Source organism: Sorex fumeus, unplaced genomic scaffold (genome assembly GCF_029834395.1).
Source record: "Sorex fumeus unplaced genomic scaffold, SorFum_2.1 ptg000240l, whole genome shotgun sequence".
Lineage (NCBI taxonomy): Eukaryota > Metazoa > Chordata > Mammalia > Eulipotyphla > Soricidae > Sorex > Sorex fumeus.
The window spans coordinates 2,179,713-2,199,625 of record NW_026606297.1 but is presented as its reverse complement, the minus strand read 5'-3'; positions in this window follow the sequence as shown (position 1 = coordinate 2,199,625).

Genomic DNA, 19,913 nt, shown 5'->3' with positions numbered 1-19,913 from the left:
ACATCCTTAGAGTTTTATAAAGCTATTTTTGACTGCAGCCCAGAGAATGGATTAGTAGAAACAAGACAAAGCCACAATGACACTTGCTATTTCTGTAATCAGTGGTGGCTAGTCAGGGAGAGGGAGGGTGGGAGGGGACTGTCTATAGCTTTGAAAAGGCACAGTAGTGAAAACTAAGAAAGAAGCAGACTTCAAAAGTTAATTAAGAAATGAGGTTTAGTAAGGTAAAGGTAAAGGCCCTCCCGTTGATCGTCGATTTGCTCGAGCGGGCCCAGTAACGTCTCCATTGGAGACTTTGTTGTTACTGTGTCTGGCATATCGAATACTCTCGGTAGCTTGCCGGGCTCTCCGAGAGGGGCGGAGGAATCGAACTCGGGCCGGCCATGTTGGCCGCTTGTAAGGCGAACACCCTACCGCTGTGCTATCGCTCCTAGTAAGGTCGTGAAAGTTGGCTCTTAGCTTGCCACTCTGCCCAGATTTGGTTGAACTGGTGCAATAAAATACCCTGAAGGTGAACTCAGCTTGAAGGAAAGGTCCTGGTTTACTTCTAGTTCTATTGATCCTAAAAATTCTTTGGGGTAATGGGGAGTTCCTATCAAGTAGACTATTGCTCATTTGTGCCTGGATCTCAAAGCACAGGTCTAAATGATGTAAACCAAAAGTAGGCATCAAAGAAAAATAAGATTCTTTGTGCTGAGAGTAGAACAAAAGGAGAGGGTCCCACGCAGAGCCCTGAGGAACTCATGAAGATAGACGGAGGCTGAAGAAATGAGAATAAATGGTAAGAAAGGTAAGAAGAAAGCTAAGATGGCTTCATAACCCGGAAAATTAGAGATGAGAGTTCCGGGAAGAAGAACTATATGAACATGTTGCCACTAAGAAAGAGGATTGTAGAAATACTGACTGGGTTGACAAAAAAGTCAAGCAAAAAAAAAAAAAAAACAACCAAACACATTGTTGTGTGTTAATGGAGTTAAAACAACTCTACCAAGAAATTTGGATGTGCTATGGATTAGAATGAGTGGGTCACAAATTGAGAAGGGGCTTGAGGAGAGAGGGTGGAAAGTTTTTGAGGAGCAGTTGAGAGTCATTAACAAGAGAGAGACAGGGAATGAGTGAATGAGTGAAAACCTAATGAACTGGGGAGACAGTTCTCCATTAATTGACCATGGCACCAGCTTGCCTGGGTGGGCAGTTTTTTCTAGTTATCATAGTCTGAGTAGAGTTAGGAAACATCAACTTGTGGCTTTAAAAAAAGAAAAGGAAAACCCAAAACAGGGAGACAATGAAGTTGAGAGACTGGAGAGAACGAAGTTCAATTGTCCAGGGGAAGCAGATTCCACATGGAAGGAATTGTGGTTTCCAGGAACCTGATCACTGAGCTGAAAATAAGTGAGTCTGGGGAAAAAGGGTCTTTAAAAACAAAAAAGATGAAAGGCATGCTGAAGAAATTCAGGGCTAAGAAGATGAGATGGTGGGTGGTGCAGACAGTCGATGTCCCCCATATCCAGGCAGCAACTCCTCTGTCTGTCTACTACTAATACCAGATGGCTCCTTGTTCATGCATTGGTACCTCCTCAGACCAGAAATACTGAGCAGAAATGCCTCTACAGGAAGACCTCAATCAGATGGTAATAATGACTAATTCCCAAGTGCTTTCACCTATCCTCAAATGAGACAACTGAAGGATGCTCTGCTTCCTTTACTTCCTGGTCCCAGACCCCCTTCCAGCTTCTGTTCCCATCCTTCTGGTAGGCTAATTTCACACATTAAACCACTTGTTCCGGATTTGCTGCTGCTTAAGTGATTCAAATCCAAACAGTAAATTCTTGCTGTTGAAAGTTCCCAAGATGCAGTTGTTTGGGGTAGAAAGATACAGGTTATGCTTGCAAAGGAGAGTTGGTAAGAACATACATGAACAGATCCAAAACAAGCAATGACCTCATATGACTGAACAAGTGCAAAAATCACAACAAATAATTTTAAAAAAGCAAAGATCTCAATAAATGCTTTTCAGAGAAAAACATACAGACGGTTCATAAGCACATAAAAAATGTTCCTTATCTCTTCTTATTAGGTAAATGCAAATGAAAACAATATCGATAGCTGTGAACATGGGTATTATTCAAAAGATAAGCCAGTGTTGGAGAAGACATGGAGAGAAGGGACTTGTTATGCACTCTTGGTGGGAATAAAATAAGTGCAAACATTTTGAAAAATATTAAGGAGATTCCTCAAAGAATTAAAAATAGAAATTCCACAGAATTCAGTTAACCCACTGCTAGGTATTACCTGAAAACAAATTCAAAGAGATGTATGAATGCATATGCATATTGAAACATTATGGACAATAGCTAAGAACTGGGAAAAACCTAGATGCCCCTCTATGCAGCACATATACAGCAAAAAACTAGTAAGCCATGAAAATCAAATGAAATCTTGCCCTGTGAACAACATAAATGGACATAAAGCGGATCATGTTTAGTGAAATAAGTGGAAGACCACCACTGCATGATTTCATATGTGATATCTAGAGAAAATAAATGGATAATTAAAATTAGAGAAAATAAAACACAATACAATGTTTTTTAGTGGATTATTCATAACAAACTATACAAAATAAATTATTTAGGATCTGCCTTTTGGGCAGGTTTGGGTGGTGGTGGAAAAGTTCAAAATAATGGTGGTGGAAAGATATAATGGTGGTGAAATTGGTGTTGGAATGTTGAATGCAATAAAATATTGTGAAAAATTAAAACATTTAAATAATATCAAAAGTGTTAAAACAAGTATACAGATAACTAGTACAAAACACAGGAGTTTGTAGGAGTTACTTTCCTTGGGTAATCACTGTCCAATGTTTTTGTCGACTTGCAGCACAGAAATGAAAGAATAGGAAGAGAGGTGAAGAGTGCAAAAAAGGTGGAATATGAAGTAACTTTGATTCCAGCCACTTGATCACAGCAACTGGGCAAAAAGAAGAAGATATCATTCAAGAAATCAGTGTGATTGATTGACGCAGTGACTAAACCTATTTGAGTCCGAAAATTCAACTGATGTTGATGATTTCATCATATATCTCCTTCTTGTTCTTTAAAGCTAAAGACATAAATAAATAAATAAATAATAAAACCAACAACAAAATGTAACTTCTGAGTGTCGAAGAGATCATACGAAGGTTAAGGACTTGCCTAGAATTCAGTAGCAACTGTGTCCCTGGTTCAAGTCCTGGTACCGCCTATGATCTGCCTAGAACTGCTAGGTGTGGTCTGCTCACCACACACACACACACACACACACACACACACACACACACATCAAAATAAACTTTGAACCATAAGAACTGTTAAAGATTGAGGTGAACCAAATAGACCAAATTAAAAAGAAAAGTTAGGGGAGTGAGTAAATTGGTTCAAAGGGACAACTGTGTGCTGAAGGATAGAATTGTATATTTAGAGGTGAACTTAACATAGTATGTTACTCTGTTGGTCTTCAACGATAAATACCTGAAACTTACATAATGTCTTCTGAGATCCTATTCTTTTTTTTCATTTAAGAGAAAGTTGCTGCAATGCCATAAGGGTGAATTCTTTAGGCTTTGTGATTGAGCAGCCTTGATACTGTCGTGTCTGGAGTTATGACATGAGTGTCACATGGATCCTAGATGCCATATGTCAACCTGAGGAGATCAGGAACTTAGAGCTAAGTTTTTCCATAATGTGGTAGAAAGATAGGAAGGTCAACAGATAATAATGATCCGTAGGGTACAGGATGGGTTATGTGATGTATGAACCAAAAAAAAAAAGGATTGTTTTAAACACTGTCAGATAGACCCTTACAAAGCTGTAAATTATGCAGTTTCAGTCACACAGGGTTGCAATACCCATCCCTTCAGCAGTGTACATTTCCCAGCACCATTGCCCCCAATTTCCCTCCCATCACCCCCACCCCACCCCAGCCTGCCTCTATGGTTGGTGCTTTCCTTTCCTTTCCTTTCCTTTCCTTTCCTTTCCTTTCCTTTCCTTTCCTTTCCTTTCCTTTCCTTTCCTTTCCTTTCCTTTCCTTTCCTTCCTTTCCTTTCCTTTCTTTCCTTTTCTTTTCTTTTCTCTTCTTTTCTTTTCTCTTCTTTTCTCTCTCCTCTCCTCCCCTTCCCTCCGCTCTCCTCTCCTTCTTTCCCCTCCCCTCTCTCCCTCCTCTCTCTCTTTCTCCTCTCTCTCTCTCTCTCTCCCTCCCTCTCTGTCTCTCCCCCTCCTCTTTTGGGCATTATGGTTTGCCATACAGGTACTAAAGCATTATCATGTTTGTTCCTTTACCTACTTTGAGCACTCAGTTCTTGTCCAGCGCGATCATTTCCAAATTATTGTCAAACTGGTCCCTACTCTATCTTATCTACCTCCACCCCACAGATACGCGTGGTAGATTCCAACCAATGATCAGTCCTCCTAGCCCTAAAACAAAAGATTTTTAAACCAAGCGTTGGGAGAAATGCCTGAATACAGAAAAGAAAGGGGATTGGGGCAGTGTTGACCCTTCCTGATTAAGCAACCAGTGTCCCTATAGAAGGACAACATCATATTCTATCATCGTTAGAGATACAGAAAGTCTTTACAGATAGGCGGGATTGCAGCTAAAAGATTTAATATAGAGGTCAACAAGAGAGAATGCATCAAGGACGATGAAACAAAGACGGCTCCAGAGCTCTTTGATTCTGGGAGCAAAATACTAACCAGAGGCTGTATCATGAGTCTTGGGCTGGAGTGACAGGACTCCTGCGTCTCTGAGAGCCACAGCCACTCTCGTATATGGTAGAAGTGGAGAAACTGAGCTAAGACATCTGACTCAGGAAGGTGGGCTGCCCTGAGCTTCTCATCTAGGCTGTCCTGGAAACTCACAGCGCCAAGTGCCATCTCCAAAGCAGGGAGAGGCTGGTGTTCATGCAATACTTGAATTTCAAAAGTAGGTCCGTATGGGCTGGAGCTATAGTACAGTGGGGTGGGCGTTTGCCTTGCACAGAGCCAACTCGGGTTCAGTCCCCAGCACCCCATATGGTCCCCCAAGCACCACCAGGAGTAACCCCTGTGCATCACCAGGTGTTACCCAAAAATCAAAAAACAAAACAAAACAGCAGACCCGTAAGAGATGATGATGTAGCAGTCACAAAACAATTACACAATCCATCAGCAATAAACAAGCCCATAGTTGCCCCAATTTCTTCTTCTTCATTTTTTTTGAAGCCAGACCTTCATTTTCACCTGCAGTCTCCATCACAGTAAACAGCATTAGCATCCAAAAGAACTGTAAAAGACTGCAAAGGAACTGTTACTATCTGTCCAGGATTTTTTTTTTTCTCTGAAAGGAATTTGCTCTGTAGCAACTTCTGACTTGGGCTCAGGCCATGTTCTTTGATGCTTTACAGAAGTTAGTTTCAAAAAACTTAATTTAATAAATGGCTCGGAAGGAAGAGAAACTCAAGGAAAAAAAAAAAAACAGGGCAAGTGACATGGTTGGCCCTGGGACACTGGGCACAGATCAGCCCTGAGGATCTGAATCTTTGCTCTCTATTCCCTGACGATTGTAGGTCTCCAACCTCAGTGGGTCCTCATCTGTACCCCAATGGGGATTGTTGGGACCCAAAGGATTATGACTCATAATCTACATCAGTGACCCTTGCCACGAGGTCACAGGCTAAGGCCCCCAGCCCCAGACCAGTGGACTCCAGAGGGCTTGACCTCTGCCAGGTCCACGTCAAGGGCTGCCCTCCCTCCCTCCGCGCTTTCTTCTCTTCTGAGGTGTCAGTCTCAAGCATGGGCCCTGAGGGGGCAGAATGCTTCCATTTCACCTCCCTCAGAGCCCTAGGAGCTCCAAGGGACCCCTGGAGAGACTCGGCTGTGGGAACCAGAACCTGACAGGGCAACCTTGGTTCCTCTACTACAGAAGGCTGAAAGCCACTAGGGTGGAGTCTGAGTAATTGGATGAACTGGAAATGGAATCGTTGCCTTCTCTGAGCTCTGGGGAAGAAAGTCCTGGCATAAAGTCTGAAGAAAACTCAGTGAGTTATTGGGTGAAGCCCAGCTGTCCTCCTGAAAGAGTAAGCAATTCGTCTTCCTGGGGCTCAGCATGTTGATCGTGCCAGGCTTCACCCAACATGCCTGATGCGACTCATGAGGTTGGGAAATCCCAAGCAGTTGTGTAGTCTTTCTCAGAAAATTGAAACATAAACGTCAGGGATCGAAGCAATAGCACAGAGGGGAGGGCCCTGGCCTTGCACAAGGTTGAGCCGGGTTCAATTCCCGGCATTCGATATGGTCCCCTGAGCACCACCAGGGGAGATTCCTGAGTGCAGAGTCAGGAGTAACCTCTGAGCACGGCCATAGTGGCCCCCAAACAAACAAAAGATTGAAACCACATCAAATCAAAGTATTTTTGGTGGGATACAGGCATATGTGTGAAAAGAGATTTTGCGTGATAAAATCCAGACTCTTAAAAAACTATCTCATGGGAAACTTTCGAATAGAAATAGTCTAATTTTTCAACACATTGGGCTATGATTATTTGTAATATAATATCCACTGTTTTCCCAGAAGCAACAATGTAAGTCAAGGTCAGTGCAGGAAAAAATATTTCTTTGAACCAATCCCTCTGCCGGACCCCAGAGGTCTCAGTTCTTCCAGGTGCCCATAATTTAGCAGTGAGAGTTTATTTTAGACCAAAGCACAGGAGCTCCTCAACCCTTATGTGAGTCTAGAGACTTCTAACCAACATTTGTTACACCTTGTCACTAAATAAAAAAACACGATTATGAGTTAGAACTTTGGGTGCTAGAGAAGCACATTTGTCTCGTGCTGTTATAGTGAATTGGGGAAGGTCAGTAGAGGCTTCCAGAAAACAGAAAGTTCCTTACTAGGAAATATTACCCATTACATTCATTACTGCACAAGATGAAAAGGAATAATTGAAAAGTATTCTATTTCAAGATGACATTTTGAAGACTGGGGTTTTGTTTCCCTGTAATACAAAAAAAAAAAAAATCATAGTTGTCATTGTTTGGGGCTATACTCAGTGGTGTTCAGGAACTACTCTTGACTGGGTGCTAGCAAGGTGCCCTTAGCAGTGTTGGCAGCACGCTCTGGTGCTAAGAATCAAACGCAGGTTTCTGCCTGTAAAGCATGTGCTCCATCCCTTAGACCATCTCCCCAACCTCACCAAACAATTCTTTCTTGGCACCAGCCGGATATCTTACAACTCAATTAAAACTCTGACTTTATCTACCATATTAAAAAGATTCCAAGAACAAGGGCTCACTCCTACAAAACGGAAATCATCTCCCCACATCTTTGGGCATCGAACCTAAATCTATGAGGGTTTTGATTGACACAGTAGAGATGGACATTCCAGTCACCCTCACCCTTGGTTTTATTAATTTACTAGAGTGGCTCACGGAGCTCAGCGAAACATTGTACTAATTGGAATGTTGGATTCTTATGAAAGAATATTCTAGAGGAAGGGCGTGGATATAGTCACTCTCCCTAAATTTCCATGTGTCCACAATACAGAAGCTGTTTAGAGATGTTGTCTGAGGGTTCCTTGGCTCGAGGTTCCAAAATAAATTTGGGAAACATTAAGCGTTAACACATGTCCTGGATGAAAAATAGCAAACATTCCAGCACGTCGTCGTAGCACTGAGAGGCAGAAGTAGAAGGGAGCACTTTCTATATATTTTGACTACAGGCTCCTTTTGAGAAGAGGATTTTTTTCCTTGAACTCACGGTCCTGATTTGCTGAGAGTAGCGTGGAAGAATGTTCCTGTATGACTCGCAGAACTAAGATTTGGACAGTTCTGGGAAAACCAAGACAGCTGGTTACCCTCCGTAAGGAAGTCGGAGTGTGAGCCAGAGCCTTGGTACAGGGAGTTAGGTGCCTGAGTTTGATCCCCAGTCCTCCATATGGCCCCCACATCGGGTACTGCCCCCAGAATTTGCTTTTACGACACAGGACCCAGGATGCTCAGGGATTGACACTGCAAGCATATATCAAATGTCTGATATTTTTGAGTTAGAAAATATATTTTATATATGAAAGTACCATTGTAGGCAGCCAAAGCAATAGTAGAGTGGGTAGGGTATTTGCCTTGCATGCGGCCATTTTCTACTCTATTCGAATTCTACGTGGGTTTGATCCCCAGCATCCCATATGGTCCTCCGAGCACTGCCATGAGTAATTTCTGAGTGCAGACCCAGGAGTAATCCCTGAGCATTGCCGGCTGTGACCCATGGAGAGAAAGCAAGAAAGGAAGGTAGGGATGGAGGGAGGGAGGGAGGGAGGAAGGAAGGAGGAAGGAAGGAAGGAAGGAAGGAAGGAAGGAAGGAAGGAAGGAAGGAAGGAAGGAAAGAAGGAAGGAAGGAAGGGGAAAGGAAAGGAAAGGAAAGGAAAGGAAAGGAAAGGAAAGGAAAGGAAAGGAAAGGAAAGGAAAGGAAAGGAAAGGAAAGGAAAGGAAAGGAAAGGAAGGAAGGAAGGAAGGAAGGAAGGAAGGAAGGAAGGAAGGAAGGAAGGAAGGGAGGGGAAAGGAAAGGAAAGGAAAGGAGAAAGAAAGAAAGAAAGAAAGAAAGAAAGAAAGAAAGAAAGAAAGAAAGAAAGAAAGAAAGAAAGAACATTGCATTATACAAGTTTTAGGTGCACACCATAGAAAATCAAAATCAGCATGTGTCAAGGCTACATCGAGTCCTGCAACTGCATACATTTCTTAGGTTTCCAGTGACCCATTTCACTGCTGCTTGTGTGATGTTATAGTTCCCTACTAGAAGCAGACTGCAATGGGGAAATGTAGGCAGGTATTTTTCAAAGGAGAGTTGCGTGGCGGTTGCTGCGCTCTCTCCATTCCCACCGAAAGGGAACCCTCTTAGGAGCCACGTGCTCTGTGGGAAAGCTCACAGGGAATTGATTGCATCAGGAGCACTGGCCCCTGTCGATTCACTTTTCCCAAACTCTACCTCCTAGAGCGACCTTTATCTACTTTTCAAACAGACAATTCTGCCACCACAGCAGATCTCCATACTGGTCAGTGACCTGCATTGGCCCCAGTAGGGGAATGACACCAAGCTCGTGTGGCTTTCTCCCCAAGAGGGAGAACGATGAGTTCTAAAGGATGAATGAGGGGAGGGGAGGTAGGAACATACATTAGCAAGAGTGGATTTCTGGACCGTTTGGTCATGGTGAGGAAGCTGTTACAAGCATCCATCGTTTGCGTGCTTTTGTCTTGCTGAGGGATAGAGGGGCCACACCTGGAAGGGCTCAGGGGTGACTCTTGCCTCTGTTCAGGGATCATTCCTGGTGGGATTCGGGGGGACCATAAGTGGGGCTGGGGATTGAACCCAGGTGGGCCGAGTGCAAGGCAAATGCCTTGCTTGCTCTACTAAATCTCCAGACCACATCTGTTTGTCTTAACTACTTTTGCAAGAAATTAAAATTCAGGTCAATAATGGGTGTTTGTCGAATAAACAGAATTTTGCATGAAATGGCATTGATCATTTGCCAAAGACGCAAGGGGGAATTCTGAATACTTCTTGTTTTAGCTCCACACAAGATGTGTAATACAAACTATTTTCATTGCTGCTGTTAAAATCACCTACCCACTGGAGGAGCTTACAAAGCCAATAATTCCTTGGGCGTTGGGTGATAATTAGTTATTAGTCACAATCACAGTCAAATGAAAAGGGAAATTTTGAACAAGGATTAGAAGAATCTTTTTTTTTTAATTTTTTTCTTTCTTTTTTTATTTGTGAAACACCATGAGGTACAGTTATAGGCTTACAAATTTTGTGCTTGGGTTTCAGTTATACAATGATCAAGTGCCCATCCCTCCACCAGTGCCCGTCATCCATCACCACGGGTCCCAGCATCACCCCCACCCCCCATCTCCCCCGCCCCATCCTGCCTCTGTGGCAGGGCATTCCCCCTTGTTCTCTCTCTCTTCTTTTGGGTCCTGTGTTTTGCAAGAGAGGCATTGAGTGGCAATCATGTTTGGTCTATAGACTACTTTTAGCATGCTTCTCCCACCCTGGGAGGGTCCTCACAACACCCTTCATTTGGTGCTCTCTTCTCCAACTGAGCTAGGATTAGAAGAATCTTTTCCAAAGGAACAAAAATGGGGAAGACAAACAACTCAGATAAATTTGCTAATCTGCTTTCTGGGCTGGGGAGATAGCACGGCAGGTAGGGAGTTTGCCTTGCATGTGGCTGACCTGGGTTCTATTCCTCTGGCCATCTTGGAGAGCCCGACAAGCTACACACGGCAGAGCCTGACAAGCTCCTCGTGGTGTATTGGATATGCCAAACACAGCAACAACAAGTCTCACAATGGAGACATTACTGGTGCCCGCTCCAGCAAATCGATGAACAATGGGAGGACAGTGCTACAGTGCTTTCTGTCTTTCTGCTTTTCTAGTCTTATATTAGCTGTAAGATTTAGCTTCAGTTTCCTTGCTCGAGAGATAGCACAGAAGCGTACTTCTTCAGTGGAAGATTTCGTGATGAGACACACACATACCCAAAAATATGAGGCACACGCACAACACACAACCACACACACACACACACATAGACAAGCCACGTGCATACTCATGCACATATGCATGTGTGCACACATGCATACTCACATGCACACACATGCACATGCACACACAGAAGCACGCATGTGCACGGGTGTACACATACACACACACGCGCGCAGCGCGCATGCATGCATGCCCACACATGCCTATGCAGTGATTGCTGTCCTGCATTGATATGAAATGGGTTAGCGTGAGTGTTTCATACGTTTCTTGTGAAACTGGTTTTGGAGTTGGCATTTCAAAACACACTTCACTTCATGTTGTTTTATGATGAGGAGATTAATACTGTCTGTGTGGAAATATTCTGCACACTGGCCAAAATAAATTGTCTCAAAGTTCAGACTTAAAGGGTGGCATATTTTTCACTCTGGCCTCCAGGTTTACTAGATATTAAAAGCAGACTTTATAAGCAGACACTATGATTTCATAACAGGGGGCGCATTTGCCTGAAAAAGAGGCCCTGGGGGAGATTTTGCACTTTGTAAGAAAATGGCTAGCATAGAATTTTCTTTTGCTCATACACAGAAATTTTTAAAAATAGCTTAGGTTTTCGTGTCTGTGTGTCTGTGTGTATGTGTGTTGGTGGGACTGGGTTAGACTTTTCCCTGAATTTTATTCCAATCTCCAAATTTCCTGGCACTCCAAAGGACTTTTTCCTCAAGCCCTTCGTAAAATACACTTTCGATTTCTAATTTTATTCATTTACTCCAAATTCCATAAAATAAATAAAATACTTGTGTCCGTCGCTATATCTACTTCAGAGAAAGAGAACTCTGACCTTTATATCCTGCCATAAGGAAGACTATCCAAGAGGATCTCCTATTACCATTGCCCACTAGCACACACTGAAAATGTTTAGAATCACATTTCTTTGGAAGAAAGAAAAATTGCCTTTAACAATTATTTCTGAAGTACTATGTTTGGATAGGTAGTGGATGAGGCCCTTTGGGCTAAAACGTAATTCTTTCTTCTGGCTATGAGCTTTTCCCCCCATATTTAAGGCCTAGATTTCCATGGTACCTGTAGATCACCTAATACCAGGAAATCCTGAATATTGATGACAATGTGGCTTCCACCTTTGAACACTGCAAAGATCCAGCTATGAACATGTCCAAGTATGTTTGAGGAGCTACTTTTTTTAAAAAATTTTTTTATTTTTAGTGAAACACCATGAGGTACAGTTGTAGATTTACAATTTTTTGTGCTTGGGTTTCGATTATACAATGATCAGATACCCATCCCTCCACCAGTGCCCAGTTTCCACCACCATGGATAATATCCCCCCCACCCCATCCCTCCCATCTCACCCTGCCTCTGTGGCAGGGCAATCCATTGTGTTCTCTCTCTCCTTTTGGGTGTTGTGGTCTGCAAAAGAGGCATTGAGTGGCAAACATGTTCAGTCCATAGTCTACTTTCAACATGCATCTCCCCTCCTGGAAGGATCCTCCAAACACCCTTTATCTGGTGCGAGGAGCTACTTTTGATTATTACCTGCGGGATGGAGTTGCTAGGTCATACGTATATTGTTTGGATAGCGGAGTTCAAGAAGTCAGCTGCTACAATCTAGTCAAGGTTTTGCCTATGGCCTTGCTTTTGGCTTCTATTTTTATTCATTTCTGTGTGGTTTTGGAGTACAGGGTTTACTCCTGTCGTTATGTAGGCTCGGGGGTCACTCCCTGCTGGGCTCAGGAGACTAGGAGATTATATTAGTGCCAGGAATCGAACCCTGATGAGCCTCGAGCTAGGCAAATACCTTACTTTTACCCTCTGTACTATTGCTCTAGCCCTTGATTTTTGCTTTCAAAAATGCAAAGGTTCTGGCTCACTCTTCAAGCCTATGTTCTTCCTTAAACACATTTACCTCACTTGCTGGTCCATACGTTTCTTTGCTTGCCTATTTCCACTCTAAAGAAACCTGTGTTCTTCCTTCAACACACTTCTCTCTTTCTCACCCTTCACATCTCTCTAAATAGGCTTCACCAAAAACTGTCTTGCTTCACCAGAAAAAAAAATCAATAAAAATTTTAAAATAAATAAATATGCAAGGTTTTCTAAGGCACATGTAGCCCCCAAGAATATAGTAAAATAACATCAAAACTTTTTATCATCTGTAAGGATTGGGATTACAAAAACTTTTAAAGCTTGGGGGAGGGGGGGTGGGGGTGAAGCAGTAATATGGCACTTGCCTTGCGTGTGGTCAACCTGGGTTCAATTTCCCGCAATCTATGTGATCCCCTGAGCACTGCCAGGAGTAATTCCTGAGCACAGAGCTAGGAGTAACACCTGAACATGCTGGGTGTGGCCCCAAAACAAAACAAAACAAAAATTCAAAGCTCAAATTACAAGCAAAGTAATTTATGTCTATATCTCTAGATGAAAAATTAATCTAATTAGTCAAATTTAAAAGAAAGAAATTAAAGGTAATTATCTGTAAACAGTTAAGTGCTGCAGAGAAAATTACCCTAATATCTGGTGTCGTCCAATGCCAGTGCTTCACCCATCACAGTTGTGGGGGTGATACCTGAGACAGGTGCAGCTGGGGGAGAAAAATTGCTAGAGAAGACCACAGAGTTTGTGAAACACAGAGTAGCTGGCCCCTGTGCCCAGGGATGGGTGCGGGTATTTGCCATGCAGAGAGAGTTCATTGAACAAAGAACCAAGGCTGACTAAAGTTGACTGCTGCTGGTCAGAGCGTTCCATCATGATACCTGTGGATCACCCGATACCAGGAAATCTTGAACACTGATGGCAACGTGGTTCCTTTCTTTGGGCCACTCTAACTAGTAGAGCCATCGACATAGACAGGTCTGTAGGAGTAGTTCTTTTCTTTATCAGGAGGACACTCTCAGAAGTGGAATTGCTGGGCATCTGCTTATCATTTTCGTTCGCTTCGTTTTTATGAAATCACTGGGGGATACATAAGCTACATATTGTTTTGACAGCAGAAATGAGGCTTTAGAAAACAGCTTTCCCCCAGGGTTCGTTCGACTGTCATCTCTTAAAACCAGGAACCTGGCTTCCTCTTTACACCCTAAACACCCAACACGGTACCTAGCGTGAGAGCTCGTTCAAAGTTTGTGGAGCTCAAAAGAACTGTTTGGCTGTGATTAGGTGGCTATGTGACCCACTAATACATAGAATGTGAAAAGAGATTGAACTTTTGTGTTGTGGCATCAGTGTATTTGTTCTCTAAACTGTTATAAAAATAGAATGTGTTTGGGGCTGAAGCGATAGTACAGTGGGTAGGGTGTTTGCCTTGCACGCCGGCAACCAGGGTTCAATCCCCAGCATCCCATATGGTCCCCTGAGCACCACCAGGAGTAATTCCTGCGTGCAGAGCCAGGAGTAACCCCTGTGCATTGCCGGGTGTGACCTAAAAAGAAAAAAAAAAATAGAATGTGTTTGAAATGTCCATAACGCATGAATATGAATACATGGGGCATGTACATTCCTGGAAAGCATGAATTAAATGAGTACTTATTGTGAGCACGTCTCCATGTTTCAAGTGTGAATTTTCCAGGATATACTGATTTATTGTCAGACCCCCCCCCCTTGCACCCCAAATATGATCTGTCTAGCTCTTTGGCCACCTGGCTTCATGGATTTAAGAAACAGGAGAAATGAAAGCACCAATTAAAAGTATCGCTTCTCTTTAATGTTTTTCGAGCATTTAAAAATATAAACACCACTCTTATCTCACAGGGCATACAAAGATAAGAGGAGAACCAAGGACCAAAGCAATAGTACAGCAGATAGGGTGTTCGCCTTGCGTGAGGCCAGCTTGGCACTACAGAGGGTCCCCCTGAGCCCTGCCAGAACTGATCCCTGAGTGCAGAGCCAGGAGAAATTCCTGAGCACTGCTGGGTGTGACTCAACAATTAAAAACTAAAATGTTTAACGAAGAGGAGGATCAGAAGTGATTCAAAGTCAGGGGGTTTGGGGAGGGTGCCAAACCTTTGTAGATGTCGTATCATGCAATCCTGTACTTGCTATGATTTTTTTTGTTGGACTTTACTTGTATCTTTATGAAATGGTGAAAAGTGTCATATTTCATAGCTAAGAAGTATACCTAGTCAATATTTCCCAGGAACGTATCATAAGACGTTGATTAATGCACATGAAGGAAATAATCACAGTGCTTTGATCAAGGCAGTGCTTGGTCCTAAGTCCTTGAAACAAAAATATTAAAAGAGGAAATAAATGCACACAATTTAGAGAAAGAATAAAGGAGAATGGTAGTGCTGTGGAGGACAGGATGGAGATTGAAGAAGTCTGTCAGAAAGAACCTCCAGGTTCTTCTAATAACAGTCTGTACATTACAGTACCTAAAAACAAAATTAAAAAAATAAAAGTAGGAAGGAATTAGAAAGAAAGGAAGCAAGAAAGAAAGAAGAAAAGAGAGGGAAAGAAAGAGAAAGAAAGGGGAAAAGAAAGGGAGAAACAGAGAGGAAGAAAGAATGAATGAAAGAAAAAGAGAGGGAGAAAGCAAGCAAGAAAGAGAGAAATAAGGAAAGGGAGAAACAAAGAGAGAGAGAAAGAGAGAAAGAAAGGAGAAACAGAGAAAAAAGAAAGGGAAAAAACAGAAAATGAGAGAAAAAAGAAGCAGAGAAAGAGAAAAAAGAGAAGGAAGAAAGAAAGAAAGAAAGAAAGAAAGAAAGAAATAGAAAAGAAAGAAAGAAAGAAAAAGAGAGAGAGAAGAGAAAGAAAGAAAGAAAGAAAGAAAGAAAGAAAGAAAAGAAAGAAAGAAAGAAAAGAAAGAGGTAGGGAGGGAGGAAGGAAGGAAGAAGGGGAGGGGAGGGGAGGAAAGAAGGGAAGAAAGAAAGAAAGAAAGAAAGAAAAGAAAGAAAGAAAGAAAGAAAGAAAGAAGAGGGAGGGGAGGGAGGGAAGGAGGGAGGGAAGGAAGGAAGGGAGGGAGGGAGGGAGGGAGGGAAGGGGAGGGGAGGGGAGGGGAGGGGAGGGGAGGGGAAGAAAGAAGGAAAGAAAGAAAGAAAGAAAGAGAGAGAGAGAGAGAGAAGAAAGAAAGAAAGAAAGAAAGAAAGAAAGAAAGAAAGAAAGAAAGAAAGAAAGAAAGAAAGCAAGCAAGCAAGCAAGCAAGCAAGCAACCAAGCAACCAAGCAAGCTAGCAAAGGAAACTTCCCTGCAGGGATCAGTTTAACAGAAAGGAGGCTGGAAGTGACGAGGCCAGAAGTCCAGTCCTTAGTCGGGCAGACAGAGGTCAGAGAAAGGGGTTCCAGGGACAGATGAACTTGATAAACATCCTACATATCAGTGAGAAAATATCAGCTGAATATTCTCCCAGCTGAAAATTTTAAAAATTGGATGACTTTGACTCTGGTGTTTACATTCTTTGAGTCGAGTTAGGTCAAAGAACAGCAGAGCGGCCGCCTGAAGGAGGGTTTAGAAAGGTATCTGGATGCCTTCATGTTGTGTTTGCTTTTCTTCAGATCTCTTGGTGCCAACCTCCAGCCTCTCTTGGCAGCTGCCTGAAACCATGGGTCGCTGTGACTTTTTGAGAACTTGCTCGAGACGTGCAGTCCCTCCTCTTTAATTAAAGTCCATGTCCACTAATTGGACCCTCCACCAAACTGATGAAACACTGCATCACACTCCCCACGGAAGAACCTTTCATTTATCTGAAGAGTGTCATTAAGGCGCCCGCGGTCTGTTTTCCTCTGGCCCAAACCACCCCAAACCCCTGAATCTTCTCTCACAGAACTAATTGCCGTCTTTCTATGCCTTCAGTTTCTTACCACTGCCACAAAAACAACAACAACAACAAAAACACATATGGAAGTTGTTTTTTTTTTTTTAATTCTGGTTTGGGAGCCCCACCCTGCTGTGCTCAGGGTTTACTCCTGGGTCTGCACTCGGGGTTCACTCCTGTCGGGCTTGGAGGACTATGTGTGGTGTCAGGGAGCCAACCTGGGTCAGCCACGTGCAAGGCAGGTGTCCGACCCACAGTGCTATCACCTGGAGTGATATCACAGGACTTTATGGCCTGCCAAATCCAAGTTTCATACAAATAATACGCCAAGTTAAATGCCATGCTGCACCCAAAAGGAGAGAGAGAACAAAAGGGAATGCCCTGCCACAGAGGCAGGGTGGGATGGAGGGGATGGGGGGTGGGAGGAATACTGGCATCAGTGGTGGTGGAAAATGGGCACTGGTGGAGGGATGGGTATTTGATCATCGAAACCCAAGCACAAAAATGTGTAAGTCTACAACTGTACCTCATGGTGTTTCAGTAATAAAGATTTTTTTTAAAATACTATGCTGGGGGTATGGTGCCGCCAGCAGGTCAATCTGTACCTGTGAGGTGAGTGCATCAGCAGCCTGATGGCGACTTCAGACTTCCAGATACCCCAAAATTGCTGCTGTGCCTTTGGCCAGACCCCAAAAACTTGGGGCAAAGTTTACCAAGAAAGTAAACGTCCAAAAGTTAGGTATGTGGGAGAACACACCCACAAACCACCTCCGGCTCAGCTATATAATTGGAGGCATGGCCCCTCTGGTTCCTGATTGAACTGCTTAATGGCCATGATCCCAGAGACTCAGAAACAAATCTCAAAACCCAGCGGCTTTTGGCAGAAATGCGTCTGGTCCCTGCAGTAGGTTACCAGTGCTGGGACAACCCAGGTGGGAATAGGTTTTGTGCCTTGGCCTGTTCCCCGACTGGGCCGCCATCCTTCAGAAGCCACTGCACAGTCAGGTTTGGGCCCCCAGTGACGAGACACTCAGGGCCTCACGGGATGGGGGTGGAGCCGGTCCTGTCCTCCTCACCCCAACGAGACCCCAAGTCATCGCCCACAAACCGCCTCTCTGGCTCCTGATCAAGCTGCTTAATGGCCATGATCCCAGAGACTCAGGAGCAAATCTCGAAACCCAGTGGCCTTTGGCAGAAATCCCTCTAGATTTAAGTGTTAAAATTTTGGAATTTCAAAATCACATGGCCCTACTGCAGCCACGCGACATCATATGTTATTCATAACCAGCAATAGAAAACAAATTGTCTACTGTTGCCTTTTGAGCAGATCTGAGAGTTGGGGTAAAATCTCAAATAATAATGGTGGGTCTGGTGTCGAAATATTGAATGTGATCAAAGTAGAGAGAGAGAGTAATGTGGAACTCATCTGCCCCACAGGTCGGGGAAGGGTGTGGGATGGGGGTATACTAGGGGTTTTGGTGGTGGAGAATGGGCACTGGTGAAGGTATGGGTGTTTCATTGTATGACCAAGACTAGGACCTGAAAGTTTTATAGCTGCTCTCACAGTGATTCAATAAATAAAATTATAAAAAATGAAAAAAATAGTAAGGTGGAGTTCATGCCCAATTCAATCAGCTAATCAGTGGCTGAATAAATAGCAGTACTCCTACATAAAAAAAAAAAAATGCTATGCTGCTCATCGCATCATGGCAGTTGCTGCAATACCCAACTGAAAAATAACAAGCTCACAGCAAGGAAGGACAATTATGCAACTGATCTGTCTATGTGATCATGGACTCTCTTTTTCTTTCGAGGTATTCGGTTCTTTCAAAGTCACAGTTTTTCCGTTCCAGAGGAGTAAAAAGTCTGCAGAAATCTTATTTGATGATTAAAATGCTAGTCTGATTAAAATTTAAAAAAAAAACCCAAACTATCCAAGTAATGCATACATCTAAAAGACACGGCTGAATGCATTGTAAAGTGAGATCCCAACTTAACAACGCCAAAATGAGAAATGTACCTGCCAAGGAGAAACGCTGAGAGATGGGGGGGGGACCTGCAGGGCAGGGGTCGAGGGAAGTTGATGTGATTGGGTTGAAACATTGTATGCCTAAAACTCAACTATGAATAACTTTCTAAACCACAGTGTCTTGGTGGAAAAATTAAAAAGAAAACGGAATAAAGTCAGTGCGCTTTCTGACCACTAGAGGGCCTTTCTCCCTGGTAGTAAAATTCAGCGTTTCCCAACATCTTCCAAGGGATACAGGGATTGAAAACACGGGACCACCTTCTTTCTAAGACTTGACAGATAATACCGTTTATAAAATGTGGACTTTACTGAAATAGCTAAGAGGACGAAGAACCTCCGGCTCCGGGCACATCTCTTTGATTCCACTGTTCTTCCTGCATTAACATATGCCTCAGAGACCTGGGCCCTACGCAAACAGGATGAGAATGCTATTCGGGTCTCCCAAAGAGGAATTGAAAGAGCTATGCTTGGAATATCACGTTTCACTCAAATGAGAGAAAGAATCCGGAGTTCCGACATCCGTCGACGATCAAGGATCAGGGACGCTGTCTCCTTTGCCAAGGTGTCGAAAATCAGATGGGCTGGTCACGTAATGAGATTTAAAGACGACCGCTGGACTAGAGCTGTTACCGACTGGATTCCACGGGATCTCAAAAGACCGCATGGCCGCCTACCTTCCAGATGGTCAGACTTCTTCGTCAAGATCATGAACGATCGGTTTGAGGCTCTTCATGTTCCCGGAGTGAACAGATGCCATTGGGCTACACTGGCACGCGACAGGGACAGATGGAGACGTTACTGGCACCTGCTCGAGCAAATCGACGACTAAGGGGAAGTTAAGTTAAGTGATTAAGTGATTACTGAAGAAGCTCTGTGCAATACATTTCAGGGCTTGGTTTCCTATTTGAATATTTGGCATTATTATCTGATGGAAGCTGGCCTGCTCCTGAATCCATTTCCCAGTGGGTGAAAGAAGTCAGGCCAAGTGCGTCTTTATTTTTGTTAGTTTTGTCACGAACATCATCGTTCAGCTTATCGCTGCGCTACTACGAGAGCTTGAGAGTCGACCCTCCTCTATTATTCAAGATGATTCTGTCATGCTCAGAAATTAATCTCCCTCAGTGTACCACCCACACCGGTTCCTGTTAATAGATTTCAGCCCTTTCCATTTAAAGCAAGTGCTTGGAAAGAAGGACTCATAACTCCATGTCCCTTGCCATAACATAAACACACACACACACACACACACACACACACACACACACACACCATTTTAGTAAAAGAGAGTTTAGAGCCCAGATGTTGGGATGTTGGACAAGAAATTCTTCCTGGCCACGCTTCATAAAGTCTATGGCCTTTTGTTTTCAGAATTCGCCCTGTTTTTCTCAGCCTGGACTTTGTGGGCCTCACTCATATATACCAGCACTCCCACCAGCACCAAATTAGCCCAAATTGGTCTTATTCTTTTACTATTTGAGTACTGATGACAACTAGTAGTACTGCATCTCAATAGCTCCGTAATAATAGTCCAGAAACTGTCCTTATGAACCCATTCCCTACCTGACTTGCCGAA